Source organism: Misgurnus anguillicaudatus, chromosome 24 (genome assembly GCF_027580225.2).
Source record: "Misgurnus anguillicaudatus chromosome 24, ASM2758022v2, whole genome shotgun sequence".
In the NCBI taxonomy this organism is placed as follows: domain Eukaryota; kingdom Metazoa; phylum Chordata; class Actinopteri; order Cypriniformes; family Cobitidae; genus Misgurnus; species Misgurnus anguillicaudatus.
In genome coordinates this window covers 42,601,653-42,622,737 of record NC_073360.2, presented here as the reverse complement: position 1 = coordinate 42,622,737, position 21,085 = coordinate 42,601,653, and the positions used below count along the sequence as shown (strand labels likewise).

The 21,085-nt window shown below is 36.6% G+C and overlaps 1 protein-coding gene across 1 annotated transcript in view; it reads right to left on the bottom strand.

The window, feature by feature from the left end:
- LOC141361458 (leucine-rich repeat and fibronectin type III domain-containing protein 1-like) overlaps window positions 1-21,085 on the bottom strand; it is a 179,893-nt gene that overhangs the window by 46,688 nt on the left and 112,120 nt on the right. Inside the window, exon 2 of the mRNA XM_073862795.1 lies at window positions 11,776-11,863. The gene's annotated coding sequence lies outside the window, so the exon portion shown is untranslated. The remainder of the gene's footprint in view (window positions 1-11,775; window positions 11,864-21,085) is intronic.

The following is a 21,085-nucleotide window of genomic DNA, read 5'->3' as shown; positions in this document are numbered from 1 at the left end:
TTATGCTGCCTATGGTTTGGAACGGTTTCTGCAGAGGGAATGTGTTTATGATGTCCCACAATGCTCGAGGTAGACAGCTAGGATTTTGTGAAACGCTTTTGTTTCTTCATTTTTATGTAAACCTCGTGCATGCAAAAAAGCACAAGCCACTCTCAACATAACTACAATCGTAATGTATGGCCCCAACATTAAATTACACATTACATCAATCTCAATGTTGTTACAATGCTAAAAACAAAGTTTGACTGCTGTGTTAGCGCTATATGCTAGCTAATGCTATATGTTAGCGTTTAGAATGAAGTTTTACTATTGAAGTTACAGTTACGTTTTGCAGGTCCATAAAAACACAAACTTACCACTCAGAAGCATTCATTAATAATCTCCAAACAATTAATTATTTTTCGTCTTATACCATCACAAACATAAGGTCTGTTTACACACAAACACAGAGCTACTGAAAGGAGCTGCTCTGAGAAACAGCCAATCAGAGCAGAGCTCAACATTATTATTCATGACCCTTTCAAATAAGGTAATCATAGGCCATTTCAATCCATTCTTTGGCACCTTTAAGTATAATCCACACGAGAAACATCTGAGCTGTCTCGCTGCCCTTTTATCTTTCTCTCTTAAGCGCTGACATATTCAGACTCATGCAAATCACCGAGATAAAACAGGCCACTTTAAATAGAACGAACAGCACAAAGGATCCCGGACGTCAGGGGTATTTCAGCCGAGACCCAGGATGCCCTCACACGTCTGCCGATTTAAACTAGAAACGGCCACCGTGGCCGACCCCAGGCCATCTGTGACCTCACACCAATTGGATGAGTCAGAATGTTAATATTCTTAAGCATCTCTGTGGTTATCTCATCATTATCTACAGTTTTGCTGCTTTTTGTCTTGTGGTGAGCGAAGCCTTCACTCTTCAATATAAAGGTGCTTAAATGGTTCACGGCCATGCAAAAAGAGAACTATTTTTGGTTCCTCAAATAAACATTCAGACAAATGTTATTTAAAGAACCATTTCTTCATACCTTTTATAATGTAATCTTTTTTTTACAAAAAACCTGCTACGAAACAGAAGCATTTCCCTGAGCAGACTATGGCGCGTGCTTTTGATGTGAGCTGAAGACACAGAAGATGTTGGCAAGTAATTTGTGCATTTATACTGGCTGCATAAGTATTGTTTACAATGTTTGCATAATGGCTTAAATAAAAAAGAAAAAAAAACTTGGCAACTACGTCAGCAGCATGCGCTGTAGTCTGCTCGTGAACATGCACTGAAGGACCAAGGAGAAGAAGAAATTATTGAATAAAATCATTAGTTTATTTTTCTTTGCCAACAAAAGTGTTCTTATCACTTCATCATATTATTATTGAACTACTTGTGGTGCATGGACCTTTTTGGTGATGTCTTTCATTCTTTCCTGGCTTGGTTGTGAAAATCAAGCCTCCTAATATCTAAAAATGTGTTCTGAAGACAATCAAAGGACTTGGTGGTTTATTAAGAACGGCACAGGGGTACAGTAAGTGATTTATGATGCAATTGTCATTTTGGGGAGAACTAACCCTTTAAAATTAAAGCCAAAATGTTTAAACCAAAAATAGTTATTCTATTGCGTAATAAAACACCTTTATTTTTAAAAAAAAAAATTCAAAATCAGTCACCATTTCTAAAATAGCATGCAAAGACAACATGTGTCTACATCATTCACATACTCTTAAAATGGCTTGAGTTTGTCGATATTTAACACAATAAATATGGGTTTCCAATATGGGATTCCCTGTAGGTTTATGGGGGAATTGCAGAGAGTTGTTGAGTTGATGAAAAGCAATAAATTACTTTAATTAAATCATAAAATGTAAATAATTACTGGTGGGCAACGATTAATCACGATTAATCGCATACAAAATAAAAGTGAGTTTTGCATAATATATGAGTATATGTAAATATACACACAATCATGTGTCATGTGTGTTGCTTGCGTTTTCAAAATATGTGTTTGTTGCGTCATGTGAACCATGTGCATCACGTGTTTTGTCAAAATAAGTGCCTGCTGCACACACGTCAAAACTGTTTATGATAAAATAGACGCACACGTTCACAAAATACACGCAAGACACTCTCTTAAAGGAATAGTCTACTCATTTTCAATATTAAAATATGTTATTACCTTAACTAAGAATTGTTGATACATCCCTCTATCATCTGTGTGCGTGCACGTAAGCGCTGGAGCGCGCTGCGACGCTTCGATAGCATTTAGCTTAGCCCCATTCATTCAATGGTACCATTTAGAGATAAAGTTAGAAGTGACCAAACACATCAACGTTTTTCCTATTTAAGACGAGTAGTTATACATGCAAGTTTGGTGGTACAAAATAAAACGTAGTGCTTTTCTAAGCGGATTTAAAAGAGGAACTATATTTTATGGTGTAATAGCACTTTTGGGAGTACTTCGACTCGCCTGAAAAGTCCGCTTCCCTTCTCACTCTCATAATGGGAGAGGGAGGATGTTACTGCGCCGAGTCGAAGTACTCACAAAAGTGCTATTACGCCATAAAATATAGTTCCTCTTTTAAATCCGCTTAGAAAAGCGCTACGTTTTATTTTGTACCACCAAACTTGCATGTATAACTACTCGTCTTAAATAGGAAAAACGTTGATGTGTTTGGTCACTTCTAACTTTATCTCTAAATGGTAGCATTGAATGAATGGGGCTAAGCTAAATGCTGTCGAGGCGTCGCGGCGCCCTCCGGCGCTTGCGTGCGCGCACACAGATGGTGGAGGGATGTGTTAACGGTTCTGAGTTGGGGTAATAACATATTTTAATATTGAAAATGAGTAGACTATTCCTTTAACAGTAAACTCTGATTATGCATGAGATTATGCGAGTATCTGCCAAACGCAAGCGTCTCTTTTATCATAAACCCTTTATACGCATCTGAAGCAGGCAGTTATTTTGACAAGACACGTGATGCACATCACTCGACGCGCAGAACACATATTTTGAAATTACAAACCACACACATGACGGGCTACATACATGTTGTGACGAACTTCGCATTGAGCGCCCTTGAAAAAATAAGTCACCGGCCGCCCCTGCATTTACAGTCTTGTTCAAAATAATAGCAGTACAATGTGACTAACCAGAATAATCAAGGTTTTTAGTATATTTTTTATTGCTACGTGGCAAACAAGTTACCAGTAGGTTCAGTAGTTTCTCAGAAAACAAATGAGACCCAGCATTCATGATATGCACGCTCTTAAGGCTGTGCAATTGGGCAATTAGTTGAATTAGTTGAGAGGGGTGTGTTCAAAAAAATAGCAGTGTGGCATTCAATCACTGAGGTCATCAATTTTGTGAAGAAACAGGTGTGAATCAGGTGGCCCCTATTTAAGGATGAAGCCAACACTTGTTGAACATGCATTTGAAGGCTGAGGAAAATGGGTCGTTCAAGACATTGTTCAGAAGAACAGCGTACTTTGATTAGAGAGGGGAAAACCTATAAAGAGGTGCAAAAAATGATAGGCTGTTCAGCTAAAATGATCTCCAATGCCTTAAAATGGAGAGCAAAACCAGAGAGACGTGGAAGAAAACGGAAGACAACCATCAAAATGGATAGAAGAATAACCAGAATGGCAAAGGCTCAGCCAATGATCACCTCCAGGATGATCAAAGACAGTCTGGAGTTACCTGTAAGTACTGTGACAGTTAGAAGACGTCTGTGTGAAGCTAATCTATTTTCAAGAATCCCCCGCAAAGTCCCTCTGTTAAAAAAAAGGCATGTGCAGAAGAGGTTACAATTTGCCAAAGAACACATCAACTGGCCTAAAGAGAAATGGAGGAAGATTTTGTGGACTGATGAGAGTAAAATTGTTCTTTTTGGGTCCAAGGGCCACAGGCAGTTTGTGAGACGACCCCCAAACTCTGAATTACACAGTACACAGTGAAGACAGTGAAACATGGAGGTGCAAGCATCATGATATGGGCATGTTTCTCCTACTATGGTGTTGGGCCTATTTATCGCATACCAGGGATCATGGATCAGTTTGCATATGTTAAAATACTTGAAGAGGTCATGTTGCCCTATGCTGAAGAGGACATGCCCTTGAAATGGTTGTTTCAACAAGACAATGACCCAAAACACACTAGTAAAAGGGCAAAGTCTTGGTTCCAAATCAACAAAATTAATGTTATGGAGTGGCCAGCCCAATCTCCAGACCTTAATCCAATTGAGAACTTGTGGGGTGATATCAAAAATGCTGTTTCTGAAGAAAAAACCAAGAAATGTGAATGAATTGTGGAATGTTGTTAAAGAATCATGGAGTGGAATAACAGCTGAGAGGTGCCACAAGTTGGTTGACTCCATGCCGCACAGATGTCAAGCAGTTTTAAAAAACTGTGGTCGTACAACTAAATATTAGTTTAGTGATTCACAGGATTGCTAAATCCCAGAAAAAAAATGTTTGTACAAAATAGTTTTGAGTTTGTACAGTCAAAGATAGACACTGCTATTTTTTTGAACACACCCCCCCCAACTAAATGCCCAATTTCACAGCCTTAAGAGCGTGCATATCATGAATGCTGGTTCTCATTTGTTTTCTGAGAAACTACTGAACCTACTGGTAACTTGTTTGCCACGTAGCAATAAAAAATATACTAAAAACCTTGATTATTCTGGTTAGTCACATTGTACTGCTATTATTTTGAACAAGACTGTATGTATGTATTTAAGAAACATTTATATGAGTATATAAGAGATGTTAACAATTAATCGATCTTTGATTAATTGTCGATAAGAATTAAATCGAAACTTAACGATTGTCAAACGCACGTGTGTGCGCAAAACACGTACAACCGGAGAAAAAAATTTAATAAGTGCAGAAGTTAAACCAGCCATGACCACAATGGTGCTCGATGGCAAACACACACCTGGACTTTTTAATGTCATGTGAGAAGAGGCCGGCTGCCAACGCAACGAAATGTGCATCCGCAGTGGATCTGGTAAGGTGACGACAGGAAAAGTGCTCTTTGTGTGCTTCTTGGATATAATTACAAATGACTCGGAAAGCGAGGTGAACAACTAAAGAAATAACACTTGATGATAATGACATTTTTTTTGACATGTCATGGACGCATGAATATGCGACTGTGGCAGAGTGCGCATGTGAGACGGAGTTAAACACTGTGTCTATTAGTCATTATATTTCATTACGAGTTAATTTAAAAATTTTCTCATTTTTACAATCCCACTAGTATGTTATTCAGTCACAATAAAATCTTTCAATTTGTGTGAGGAAGCTGGCATTTTTACGCACACTTTTATGTCATTGGCTATATGCCACTGCAGTAAAGCCTTATTGAATTATTACAGTTAAGGATTATTCGATTGATTGATCGTTCATTTAAACAATCATCGAATATGGGAAATTGCATAAATTGACATCCCTAGAGTATAAATATATATTCTTCAAATGTTCTATATTATATATAAATTAAAAAAATGATATATAAAACAAATAATATATATATATATAATTATACATATACATTTCTGAAAAAAATGATTTTGTTTATATATATATAATATATATATTATATATACATAATAATTACACACAAAACATGCACGCACACACACACACACACACACACACACACACACACACACACACACACACACACACACACACACACACACACACACACACATTTATTAAAGTACATTTTTACATTTAGCATTTATTAATCTTTGTTTATGTTGGTTAATAGAAAGAAAGCTTTTAATTGTTTGTTCACGTTAGTTCACATTGCATTAACCAACATTAACAAGATTTTAATAAAGTATTAGTAATTGTTGAAATTAACATTAACATAGATTAATAATTGCTGTATAAGTGCAGTTCATTATTAGTTCATGTTAACTAATGTAGTTAACTAATGTTAACTAATGAACCTTATTGTAAAGTGTTACCGATTTACTTAACATTTCAGGAGGTGCTTCAAGTAAATATTGTACAGTGTTTGGCTGTCAAAAAAATGTGAAAACCCCTGGAGTAAAACAACCCAGCAATTTTTGTAGTGTAGGTAAAAAATTTTGGCCCGAGACTGCGCAAAGTCATTTCCAATCTTTGTAAAATACTTTCATTCACTATCCTGAAAGTGATGTAACTTTCTGTTTACATGAAGCAAACTCCAACGCGCAGGAATCCGTAACACATAACTGGCAGATCATCCAACCTAGAAAAGCAGCTCCGCCTCCTTATCTGTACTTGTGCATCTTTGCTGTACTTTCGGTTTTCGCCTGTCATTGATGTAATCAGACGCCGGCGACAGCTGGTGAAGAACGCTGTAATCATCTATGAGTCTGTAAGCGTGAACTCGCTGCACATTTAACACATTTGTTTTGGGTTTGTTAACACATGACATTTGGAAAGTGAGCTCGGCCTCCTCCTAAACACACAGTCAGCATCAGCCGCCCGCATGATGAAATACCACGGTAAGAATCAGCAACGGTGTGAAATAAAACCTGTTAAATGACACGCAGGAGTGAATGTTGAGATTTTAACCCCGTCAGTGGATTTGTAAAGCAGTTAAGGGGACATCAGGTCATGTTTTAAGCAAATATGCATCCACTTGACTGTTGCAGCCGTATGTTTCTGTGAAACCATATGGTGTGGTTGAGTAATGTGACAAATTTACAGGAAATTGGTGAAAGCAATGATGTTAAAGTATATGTGGTTTTACAAAAATTATGTCTATGCATTTATATCTATGTTTTGTCCAATGCAATTTTACAAAGTAAACATTATATATCAGTATGTGTGGCCACTGGGTTCGAACCCATGACCTTTTGCTCTGCTAACGCAATGTTCGCTGCAACCTTCTTTCACGTGCAGGAGCACGATAAAATTTTGGGGTGTTTTTTGGGCTGCACTCCTGCCTACATGACACGGCTGACACGTGTTTCTATCAGACTAATCTGCACGTGTTTGAGAGTAAACTCACCTTCCTCACGCGCCTCACAACTGACCTTGAGTTTCATTGGCTGTTTTATGCAGGAAACACACACCCACGATTAAAGAGATGAGTCCTCCAAATTTAGAGAACAGTGACAACATCTCTATAGCCAAGGGCAGGTAATGCATTTGTAAGGATGCGTTGTAAATTGTATCATAATTGCTCCATAAGAAGTCTTTATAAAATATTGATCTTGATAAATAATTAAACTAAAGTTAGAAGAGGTTGCTCAACGTTACTACAGTACTGTATATCAAGCAAATGTTCAGTATGATGTTAGAGAGACAATGACTATAAACAGACACAATAAAGACAAATGCCAGCACAAAAGTTCACATGCACGTTACTTGGAGGTTAACGTTTTCTTGCAACTTTCTTGACAAAGAAAAGCTTTTTAGCAGTGAGATCTTTCAGATGATGTGAATCAGGCGGCTATAATTAGTCATTTGTGCATGCACAGTTAATTTTGATAGTCTTGTAATGAGGATGAAGGGTTTAGAGGCGTGACGCCTGCAGGGCTGAGACACAGAGAGTCCTGTGTATGGCTAATCACAAACACTAGAAACCACACTGACAGGTTAAATTAAATTAATGACACACTGATGAGATCTGTCGTTTATATTGCTGGAAAAAACAACAAGTTCTTCAACATTTGATGTGATTGAAATAATGATCTCATCTAAAAAAAATGTAATGTAGAGTTTGCGTGCCAGCTTAAAACAAAGCGTTGAGGTCAAACTGAAACAGTGACAGTAAAAAATAACCTCAGTCATACCTAAATACCAGAAGCAAGAGCCTGGAGGCCGCTGGGAACATCATCACAATCAATGCCATGGAGACGCCTCAGATCACCTCAGCTTCACTGTAGCCACTGTATGGACAGACATCACATCTATTTTCTTTGTTTATCTTGTACAGATATCATAATTAAAGTATTCTGTATTCTTCTGGCTGCCATTTGAGTCTAATGGACTTGATGAACTCACAGAATAAAAGCCAACACTGAGAAAATGGCTACTACAAAATGAGTCTTGGCACTGAAGCATAAAAAAGCTTTTAGCCATGATATCAATCAACTTCTTGGTCTCATATTTAAAACATTTACTGCAAGAGTGCTGCATTTCTATGTATATCAAAACATCAATTGGAAGAGTGCTGCACTTCTCTGTACATTAACTGCAAGAGTGATGCATTTTTCTGCACGTCAAATCAAACAATACAAGAATGCTATACATTATTGCACATCAAAACGTCCCCTGCAGGAGTGCTGCACTTTTCTGCAGGTCAGAACATTAACTGCAAAAGTGTTGCATTTCTTTGCAAATCAAAACATTTACTGCAAGAGTGCTGCACTTTTCTGCATGTCAGAACAATAACTGCAAGGGTGCTGAATTTCTTTGCACATGAAAACGTCCACTGCAGGAGTGCTGCACTTTCTGCATGTCAGAACTTTAACTGCAAAAGTGCTGCATATCTTTGCACATTAAAACATTAACTGCAAGAGTGCTGCATTTCTTTACACATCAAAACATCCACTGCAGGAGTGCTGCACTTTCTGCATGTCAGAACATTAACTCAAAAGTGCTGCATTTCTTTGCACATCAAAACGTCCACTGCAGGAGTGCTGCACTTTCTGCATGTCAGAACTTTAACTGCAAAAGTGCTGCATATCTTTGCACATTAAAACATTAACTGCAAGAGTGCTGCATTTCTTTACACATCAAAACATCCACTGCAGGAGTGCTGCACTTTCTGCATGTCAGAACATTAACTCAAAAGTGCTGCATTTCTTTGCACATCAAAACGTCCACTGCAGGAGTGCTGCACTTTCTGCATGTCAGAACATTAACTGCAAAAGTGCTGCATTTCTTTGCACATCAAAATGTCCACTGCAGGAGTGCTGCACTTTCTGCATGTCAGAACATTAACTGCAAAAGTGCTGCATTTCTTTGCACATCAAAATGTCTACTGCAAGAGTTCTGCATTTCTCTGCATGTCAGAACATTAACTGCAAAAGTGCTGCATTTCTTTGCACATCAAAATTTCCACTGCAGGAGTGCTGGACTTTTCTGCATGTCAGAACATTAACTGCAAGAGTGTTGCATTCTTTGCACATCAAAACATCCACTGCAGGAGTGCTGCATTTCTCTGCATGTCAGAACATTAACTGCAAAAGTGCTGCATTTCTCTGCATGTCAGAACATTAACTGTAAGAGTTCTGCATTTCTCTGCATGCCAAAACAACCACTGCAAAAGTGCCACATTTTTTTTGCACATCAATACATTCACTGCAGGAGTGCTGCACTTTCTGCATGTCAAAACATTAAGTGCAAAAGTGCAGCGCATTTCTTTGTACATCAAAACATCCACTGAAAGAATGCTGCATTTCTCTGCATGTCAGAACATTAACTGCAAGAGTGCCGCTTTTCTATGTGCATCAAAACGTTCACTGCAGGTGTGGTGCACTTTTCTGCATGTCAGAATATTAACTATAAGAGGGCTGCATTTCTTTGCACATCAATGCATGCACTGCCGGAGTGCTGTACTTTCTGCATGTCAAAACATTAAGTGCAAAAGTGCTGCGCATTTCTTTGCACATCAAAACATCCACTAAAAGAATGCTGCATTTCTCTGCATATCAGAACATTACCTGCAAGAGTGCTGAATTTCTTTGCACATCAAAACATCCACTACAAGACTGCTGCATTTCTCTCACATTACCTGCAAGAGTACTGCATTTCTCTGTATGTCAGAACATTAACTGCAAGAGTGCTGTATTTCTATGCACGTCAAAACATCCACTGCAAGAGTAGTGCACTTCTGATGGTGTTTGTGGGCTTAACTTTGCGTGAGAGAGATTGTAATTCTTGCACACACCTGGACTTAATGCACGCATCTTGGACTCTTGCTCGTACGCGTGTGGCATGGCCTACTCCCAGTATCTGAACTTGTAATGCGCTTGACTTTGACGCTTCCTCAGCTCGCACATGAGCTTGTAATACACGCGACTTTGACATTTCCTTGTACTAAAGAAGTTCTTAGGATTTAAACCAGCAAGTGTGTTGTTCCCGTTCCCTGGCACGCAGAAAATTTCACAGTGCCTGGGTTTAAAGACGCGCTCGCATTAATTGCATCAGTTTTAAGAAGGTTGCGGTCATGACAGTGTTGCCCTTAGAGTAAATCTGCTTCTTTTTTGTCCACCAATCAAGTGTCTTTGTCATAAATAAGTATAAAATGAACGGATAAATAAATGAGTAAACTATTGTGTATCGGCGATCTCTCATGCAACCCCTGCGTGCCTAACAACTTCTCTAGTACAAGGAAATGTCAGAGTCGCGTGTATTACAAGCTCATGTGCGAGCCGAGGAAGAGTCAAAGTCAAGCGCATTACAAGTTCAGGTGCTGGGAGTAGTCCATGCCACGAGCAAGAGTCCAAGACGCGCGCATTAAGTCCAGGTGCGTGCAAGAAGACAATCTCAAAATGGGGCATAACGCCCAACACTAGTAGATTGTACAATAAAAGTTTCTGTGCAAACAGAGAATGGCTCTCAAAGATGAACAAAGGCTCTATCGATACAACCACTTATTTGTGAAGTGTGCAACTTCTGGCATCTATTAATGAAACTCATTATAAATGCACATATATGATTATATCCATCACCTTGATGACAACCTTGCAGTGATATTGTACAGAAGAAACCCGTTAGCCTTCGCTATGAATAATACAATAAGCTGTTGTGTGTCGAAGCGGGTGATGAATTCTTCATGACTGGCGTAGGAAGCGGACAAACGTCTGTCTGCCTATACAACAACATCATCTAACAGATGAGAGAAACCTACAGGTACTTTAAAGGCATTAACCACGATCGCTGATAACACAAGATAAAGACCGCACTGATGTATAAAAGAGCTAATGCAGTACAATTTGTTAAAGTAACTCCAGATCATTTATTGATGAAGATTATGATGGCGTGTTAATCTGCTAGAGAATCTTGGCAGGCAATAGACCACCAACTTAAAATCAAACCTGGAGACCTTGCATGAACTCAATAAACGTTATGTAGGCCTGTAAACTGTATAATGAATCTGGAAATCTGTAAAACTCTATTAGAAATACATTACACACATGATATAATATTACAGTACGTTCACATGGACCAGGAGTTTATTAACTATGAGCGACAGAGAATGTATATGATTTAGTCCCTTGACAACAGTCTATATTTCAAAACATGTTTTATGCTATTACGTTGCGAATTAAACTGTTCAACTGTTTTAAGTACAAACAAACCATTTCTAGATCCACTGAGTCATGCAAGAAGCTGTGCACTGATCAATCTGTGTCAGTTATCCACACCACCCTATAGGTTATTATTTACTATAGGCACAGCTCAGAGACTCGCGGTTGAGCGATTAGGCCTTAAAGGTGTAATGCATTAGAGATGATAAAGAGGTCAACCATGATGTCATAGCTTTCAACCTTCCTTACAGGAAAACATCAGACTCAAAACATCAGACCTTTCTACACAGCCACATGCTGGGATGTCATTAGCCTGTATGAGGTCAACTTTCTATTACATGTTATTAGGTTTGGATATCGCATATATGTGTGGGATGCTTCTGGCTGCACGCATCGATCCCTTAGTTCCCAGAATTCCCATAGCAAAGGACAACAGATGTCATATTCACAATGATCAGCAGTGTCTGAAAAACAGCAGTGAAGTGTGTTATTGTGAACGGCTGACACTCTCACCAGATATGAAGTCTGTTCCAGTGTCAGTCATCTCAAAAGGCCATCTCTTGTCTTTTCAAGGTCTTCTGGGTAACTGGAGTGATGCCACCTGTAGCCATGACAACAGAGAGAGAGAGAGAAATGTTTTCAGTGCATATAATTGTTTCCTAGACTTAAATGTAACAAGAGAAAAGGACAATCTCAATTAAATCTCTGCTTTTATCACAGTTTGTTTGTGGTAGCTGAACGAGACAAGATTATAGGGAGGCAGAAGATAGGAAAGAAGATAGAAGAGGACAAACGGATGAGAAGAGAGAAGGGCAGAACAGATGGCATTACTGAACTGCCGGGCGTGTTGTGTGATGCTGCATCATTGTCTACATTACGTTCTATGATAAACATCCATCATTACTAAGTGTTTTTATATCACTAAACTATAATGCAATACATTAGCTGTGATGGGGAAATATCTATCAGTACACATCTCATTCATATTTCATTACCGATACACAAAGCAAAGACCAAAAGGGGAAGATGACGACAACTCCACAACATTACGACACCGAGTTCTGGGGACTTGTCCATTCATTATTATAATTATTATTTTTGTTTGCTAAGGCTATCATCAAGATTACTAATATTAAGTGTCACTTAACACTTAACCCTAGTTAACATCCTAAAAACTGCATAACAACACCCTAGCAACCACCCAGAACACCTCAGCATCCTCCATAGCGACATGTTCACAGCAGCATCACCTCAACATCAGAACCGATGGGTCCAAAATAGCCCCCTATACACCTACATTAGTGATGGAAAATAAATGAGTGAATTCGGACACTGAGCACACTGAAAGTGGCGCACTGAAAGAGATAGTGGCTATAACTGTGAGTGACCATCAGATGTTCACTTGCTATTGTGGAGTATTATGGGATTGAATAAGTGCACTCGATAATGTCAACTATGATTTCAGACACTAGGGATGCACCGAATGTTCAGCAATCAAAAGTACTTGGCAGAAAATAGCGGTGGGATAAGTCAAAAGACCACAAACATTTTACAGAACAATAACTTTTTTTCATGATGTGATCAAACTGCAACCAGCATGAAGTGAGAGGCGTGCACGCTTTATAAATGCAGCAAACATGTTGGCAGTGTGAAAGCACAAACATTTTATTATTATTTTTTTTTTGTGCTATTTTTGGTTTATTGGAACATTTAGTGCATCCCTATTGGACACCCTTACAATATGGCTGTACTCTTAACTCATTCCCCGCCGGCCTTTTTTGAAAAGTTCCCCGTCAGCATTTATTTTTGTGATATTCACAGAAGTTTTACAAAATGTTTTCCAGGAAAATTTATAAAATATATCAAATGAAAGAACAGACCTCCTGCTTTTAAACAAACAATAAACAAACAAATAAAAAGTATCATCTTATCTTTATTTTTTTCTCTGTTTATAAACTCTTAACCTCCTATGACCGGGATGTCTACATACGTGGACATATAACAATTACACTGCTTCATGTTTAAAGAAAAATATTTGGTTATTATACTTACTGGTTCTTCCTAACCCCAAAATAGCTGGTAGAAATAAAAAAAGACAAACAAAAGCTTGTGTCGTAGGAGGTTAAATATGGGTATTTTTCTTCAAAAAAAAAAAAAAAAAAAAATTATATATAAACGTAAGCCATCAACATCTAATAATTTACGTGAGAGGCACTCGGGTGCTTGTTCTCCCGACAGCATCAAGCTTCTCATGCTAACACATTGACCCCAGCGGATCTTATGAAAAACTTTACATTATTTTACTAAAAGTCAACGGAAATCAAGCAGGACTAAAACATTTTACAGCTAATCGCTTTGAAAAATGTAAAGAGACGACGTCAAGTATAACTGCAGCAATGACAGTGTTCTTAATATAACAAAGTACGGTAAGTTTTGATTAATGCCATTAATGTTTATTTTTTAATCATTGTATACCACTAGTCAACTAAATAAATGTAAAATGGTTAAGATGAATGCACATTTATACATTGATTTAATAGATTTATAGCATTTTGAAATAAAAAACTGTCATGGATTTATTGCATTTTGTGGAAAAAAGAATTCGTTTTTATAATAAATCTTTGAAAATCTTTGAAAAAATGTTATGTTTTTATAACCTAAAGATGCTATGTGAAAGTTTGTAACAGAAAATAGTGGTTTTCATCTTGTCACTTTCTTGGTATAGAAAACATGTTTTTACCGAAGTTTGTCAAAATGGATTTATTGCGTTTTGGAACCAAACTCTTCATATATATATATATATATATATATATATATATATATATAAAATTTGCAAAAAGCTGTAAAGAGTGTAAAATTATACATTTTTCGCTCCAGTTTTTATAAATTGGGTAAATTGCCATCTATTGCGCCACCTTTTTTATTGCACCAAATTAGTGGATAATAAATAATGAAAATGAAAATAATGAAAAAATATATATATTTAAATTGGTATGCATATCTAAACAATACAAGCAAATATAGAAAACACAAATATAACAAATATCGCAATGTTATTTTGCAAAGTCACTTCACGCACATGCTTCTCAGTACTAGTCAGCTTTTTATCAAAAATGATTATTTCGTGCTATAACCTGGTTGATACAAGAGTTTTATTTTGTAGAAATTTGAATGTGTTGCATGGCTTTGATATTAACTAATTCGCCGCCAGCCATTTTTTTTTTAAAGTTGCCCGTCAGCATTTTTAGTAATTTTCACATAAAGTTTCACAAAATGCCTTCCAGGAATTTTCTTCTAAAAATATATAAACATACAAATGAAAGACAAACAAACAAACAAACAAAACAGAACAAAAACATTTAATCCTATCTACATTTTTTATCTGCTTATAAACTCTTAAAGGTGCAGTGTGTAATTTTTAGAAGGATCTCTTGACAGAAATGCAAAATAATATACAAAACTATATTATCAGGGGTGTATAAACACCTTTCATAATTAACCGTTATGTTTTTATTACTTTAGAATGAGACGTTTTTTATCAACATACACAGAGGGTCCCCTTACACGGAAGTCGCCATTTTGTGCCATCATGTTTCTACAGAAGCTCTTAATGGACAAACTTTTTTATTACGTTGTCTCCAATCATGACATGTTTGTCTGGTGGTTGCTACTGTAGCTTCTCTATGCATTTCAAAAGCAAGGGGGTGAGCTGTGAACTGAGCTTTTGGTTGCAATTTGGAACCTCACCATTAGATGCCGCTAAAATTTACACACTGCACCTTTAAATATATGTATTTTTTTTAATACAGCTGAAATAATTGCATTTTTGTGAAGGAATTTTGTTAGAGATCAGATTCAGAACGATTATCAAAACATACACAGAGTTTAAAAGTAGTAAATAATTTTTTCGCTTAGTTTTTTTATAAATTGGGTAAGTGTGGATAATCGCGGTATTACAGAGTAACATAAATCCTCTTCAGGAAAACTTTTTTAATGCAAATGTTTTCTCTTAATTGATGAGATAACTAGTCAATGGCGGGGAAAGAGTTAATACAATATTTGTAATATACTGTAGGCTTTATTAAAGCATTAATTATAGATTCTTTGACTGTAGTCTGTGTGCAAGGTTGGGCACACGTGTATGTTTCGTGTAAACACAGGTGTAAAGCACATACAGAAGCCATGAAGATGATTTGATGGAGAGTTCACGTCAGACAGAAAACCTCACAGCATCAAGATAAAAACACTTTAAGGTTGATTTATTTATTGAGTGTCATTACAGGAACTGACACGAGACATTGATGATAAACACAGACAAACTGCTAATAATGATTGTGATAAAATGATATATGTGTGTGTGTGTGTGTGTGTATAGAGCTCTTCATCTCACATTAAACTCCCCGTTATATTCAAACAGCTCTCTGTCTTTCTCTCACCTGAAACTCATTGCGTATTCTGTACATATGCCCCAGAGCATCCGTTCAACCATGCCATGCAAAATGCATAACCGTGCTTTCTCTGAAGTGATGTGTTTAGCGCGCTCATCTCTGACTCTGAATGTGTGGAAATGGCTCATCGTCTGTAACAGCACCCCGCTGTACAATGAGTCTTGCTCGGGGAAACAGAGACATTTTTCATTCCGTTCAACCCGAGTGCTGGATATTTTGGAGGAAATCTTTCTCCGGATCTGTTCGGAGGGTGAAATGTCAGCAGATCAGTGTTTGATCTGACATTTATCATCCTGCCAGACTGTGATCTTAAAGTCATCAGCCTGTCCACATTAAGACTGATGGGGAGTACGTAACCCTGCCGAAATAACACGGCGTATACTTCAAATAATCTGCTCTACTGATCTTAACTGGTCATTCGGGTTTGATCGTACTGCTGAGTTGGCTATTTATTTTCTTAAAGAGCACCTATGGCCGTATTCACGATTTTACATTTCCTTTGGTGTGTAAGTGTGTGTTAGTACATGTTAACGATATGCAAAAGGTGCAAATCCAAAGTAAACGATGACGCGAGTTATCATCTCCAACGTAAATCTCTTTTTTTCCATAAACCACGTGAACACATTGGCCTCTATCTTACACCCGGCACAATGCAGCGCAATGCGCAACGCAAGTTTCCACCCTGCGCAATTATAATTTTCACGTTTAGCGCCACTTTGTTTAAATAGCAAATGTTTTTGCGCCCCCTTTTGCGCCTATGGGCGTTCTGGTCTGAAAACGAGGTGTGTTCAGGCGCATTGTTGGCGCGTTGCTATTTTGAGGCAACTAAAATAGACTACGCCATTGACCTACAAAAACCTGGTCTAAAGTCTAAAGTCAATGGCGCAATAATGTTTTTTGTTATTTAAAGAGCCCATTAGTAATATGCGCCTATAAACGGGAAGAAAACGCGGGTTTGCTATCACACACATGAATGCGCGGCAGCACAAAAACGTTTTTAAATATGAAAGATTAAAGGATTTAATGTAAAAGATTATTATTGAGTCTCTTGGACATAAATGAGGACTAATTATGAGACGTTAGAAGGCGCAAAGAGCTGGTTCACCTGTAGCCTGGTAAGTAAATAAATGCTTTGCTTTAAACAAATGCATCTATTTTTAAATGTTTTTTGTTTAAATGCTACCTCACAGATTAATTGTATATGATGACTCTGTACCTGCGGATATGGTGAGATGAGAAACATTTTTAAATAATGCTTAAAAAAAACTAATGACGCTGTCCAAGTGCTGAGCTGAAACGTGCGGAGAGCCGTTTGTAAATTCTTTATCTCCTGTTTGTTACAAATAAAGTATTTTTAGAGTACAAACCTTATCTTTCATACTTTTTTGATGATATTGGATAGCCATACATTTAAAGCAATTAAAAGCCTGCTTTTTTGCATGACTAAAAGAAAATGGGTTTTTAAGGTTTTAATAAAAAATAACAATTTCAATACAAGTGAAAAACAACACAATTATTTAACATTAATCTTAAACTGGGGATCTTCTTCCTCTACTTAGTTTTTCAGTTTACAAAGTCCGTCATCTAAATAGGGATTAGACATAGCGCCAGCTGAGACTCCCATTGATTTGTTGCACGTTACGGCCAAAATACTCCCATTACTCATTAAAAAAATAGGACCAACCCTTTTCGACCATGCGCTCAGCGCACAAACCATTTTTCCCGTTGTTAAATTAGCAAAAGTGGAATCGGACACGCCCATTTAGGCGTTGCACTGTGCGCTTTAGACCATGCACTTAGATCGTTAAAATAGGCCCCTTTGTATTACACAAAAAACACAAAATATTGTTGATTTTCAGCAATGAAATAGGCATGAATAAATTAAATGCATATTGTTATCGACTTTAGTTGCATTTCATCAAACAGTTGTAAGATGTTGGTAAACAAATTTTGTGATTTGGTCTTTGGCTATAAAAGCACTTCATGTTACTGTGTAATGTTTACCCTGCATGTAGTTTTCAGTAGATTATTAGTTAATTGTAACATTATGAATATTTAAAGTCCCTATGAACCGGAAATCGCAATAGACTTTACTTCCGTGTTTTAACTTATTTCCGAGTGAAACGGAATATAATGTGAAGAAAATAGTGGCTGTGTTTTGTGTTTCCTCTGTGATTTGATGTAGAAAAGTATCCGTTTTATTCATAAATGGAACTGGCAGAAGGAGTGCGGGGTTAACGGATGCTCCCGCCCAAGCAGTCTAGCTGACATCACCAGAGACGTCATTTTCAGATTTTAATTGAAGTTTATGAGGGCACATAAATAAAATGAAAATAAACGTAATGACGTGCACGAATAAATTGTTTATAATAAACATGGCCATATTACATGAAAAAAAATAATTGTCAGTTTTGATTTCATAGGGACTTTAAATACTAATTACATGTTGGTAACACTTTACAATAACATTATATTTGTTTACATTAGTAAATGCATTAGTTAGCATGAACTAACAATGAGTAATATCATTTTTTGGCATTTTGTTGTTGCGAGTTATTGTCTAATATGCATATTTATATCCATGGTCTGAGCAGTGCTATTGAGTAGAGGTGGGGGTAATTTGCATATTGATATATATGCATATACTAAATGAGGCAAGGGTGTAAAGTTACATTCATGTTGTTATAAAGCATAAATAAATTATTATCAAAGGAAAAACTTTTAAATATGCTGCTTGGATGCTCAAAGATGAGTTTTAAGTGATAAAATTATCGACCACAGGACACTTTAACAAAGTGTTACAAGTGTTACAAAAACCTGTGATCTAAAAGAAACTGGTAAACTGTGAAATCCAGGTCAAAGTCTCATAATCCAATGATGAGATTTGGATTATTGAAGTTAATTTCAATGATTGACATGATTTTGGTCAACTAAAATATCAAGATTACATTTTCACAGAATGTTCTTTACATTATTTAGGATGATTTGATGTAAAAAAAAGTTTTCACAGACTGGGTCACAAATGTACAGTAAATGTAACTGTAAGACACAAACACACACACACACATGCGCCTCTGGGCAAGTGAGATAACCACTACAATGTCTACAAATGCTGTTTCAGCTTATCAAAGTCTCTCTTATACACTTGTGAATGCATTTCTTCTGCCTAAATCCTCTAAACTCTCCTCAAATCATCACATTATACTCTGTTATCCAGCTCTTCCAATAAAGGGCAAACCTTTTTTTGTGTGTGCCGCTTATAAATCTCCCCAGAGCTGCAGCCTACAGCCGGGACACTCGAAAATCTGCTTTTACTGGATTAGAGAGAGTATCTCTGAGATTCGGAGGGTAAAAATGCAAACGTTCCCCTCTGTAGAGGAAAATAAAGCTGCGGGCAGCATTTACGAGTCAGAACTTGAGCAGAATCCAGAAAAACAGATGACAGCAGAAATGCATTTTAAGATAATCACTTGAATGTTCTCAACAACTTTTGATAACCAGAATCCTAAAGTTATGGCCTCTATCCACAGCTCTGTTATCAATTTCTGTTCTTGTGTAAAAGGAAAATAGTTCAGAATATCAAAGATCCAACTTGACATGGTCTGAAAATCATCTGAACCGATTTAATGATGACTGGAAAGTGCAGTGAAAACATTCAAGATACACAATTTTTCAGATATTACATTGATTAAAATCTTTGAACTACTGCTACAGTACCACATGATGTCACTGACAAATATTAAACTTTATACCACAGGGCTGTTGACTGCTTTATTGTGATTGGCTGAGAAATGTTGCAGGGGTGTTCATTATTTTTATGTAAAACACACACCTAACCTCTCATATGTCTTAAAATAGCCAACAAAGCAATGTCCTTTGAATTATTCAAAAATAATGCACACCCGCAGAGTAACGGCATTGGGTATATATATATTTTTTATAATTCAAGGCCTGTCGTCAATTATTCCTTACTTATTTCAATGCACCATAGCATCCAGCCACTTTGAAACTGCAAATTGAAACTGGAAACCACAAACGTTTCTTAACATATTTTGACATTTGTAGCAGTTGAAAAGTTATAAACAAAGAAAATGTACTTGCTAGAGGGTTTCATTAACATTACCAGCATTACAAAAAAAATACTATCCTACCACTTACTTTTATAGACGCTTTCAGCAGTAACAACATAAACAAGCGGCTTGTGGTAACTTCCGGTAAACTCCGCTAATAATAAATAACAAAAAGTACTTTAAACGTAGTTTATTTATATAACAAGCAAAAAACAACAACACATAGATTACATAGATGGGTGATTCTCACGAAACCATTGAAACATCACGGCACTAATGATTTTAGCTTTAAAATGTGTAATATAGTAACATTAAAAAGCATCAGAATTAACACAATAATGTGTTCTACCTTGCACAATGTGTGATTTCAACATAAGAATTTATAATTGTAAATTTTATCTCATTTTCTGCAGAAATTCTCATTACCGCAATGTGTCCGGCTTTGTTTGAACATGCGTTATGTTGTAATTTAATCAAATTAACACAAAAATATTAAGAAAAAAATAAATGGATGTTTTGCTGGACTACTTTAGATGACAGAAAAAATATTTACTGAATATTCATTTATAATAATAATGAAGAAAAATTAGGAAAATGATGTGTCCATGCCTGATGTTCTCATCCTCCGCAACACTTTTTGAGAACAGTTTAAGCACACATATAGAATTTTAATAAAGTTTGATTTTGAGTGACCAAGCATATGGACCAGTTACTTCAAGATGGCTACCAGGTAAGATCATTTTTTTACAGTTAATTTGAAATATTGTCTTGTCAGAATGCTTACACGACATTTTGATTATCATTACCGCAACAGATGCTTATTAAATGTTAATTTAATTAATAGAAGCAAAATACTTTGATTTTAAATGCATGTGCAGAATCTCCAAATTATGTTCTTTCAGGTTTGTCATGTCATTTTGAAAATATGTCAGTGTTGATGTTTTCTGACTGTTGCGGTAATAAGATTTTTTAGGACTAATTTTTTGAATTATGTTACAAAAAGTGTTAAATGATGAGTAAAAGTTTTTAAATTAATGTTCCCATTTACTCCAGACTTTGTTTTTCAATGTCTGGTGGGAAAAAAAGTAAATTTAAGCAATTTTTACATTTTCATGCTTGACATTCTTAAAACCAAGTTTTCGTGAGAATCACCCAGATAACCAAAACATTTGTTATTTTCGACGAGGCATTTGTTCAAGAGATCAGTTTAGCAACTAGTCAGACCATTAAAAAACCAAACCGGAAGTAAAGTTCGGATCCAGACGTGTATCACATGCGTCTGATGAAACCGTCTATACCAGGGAT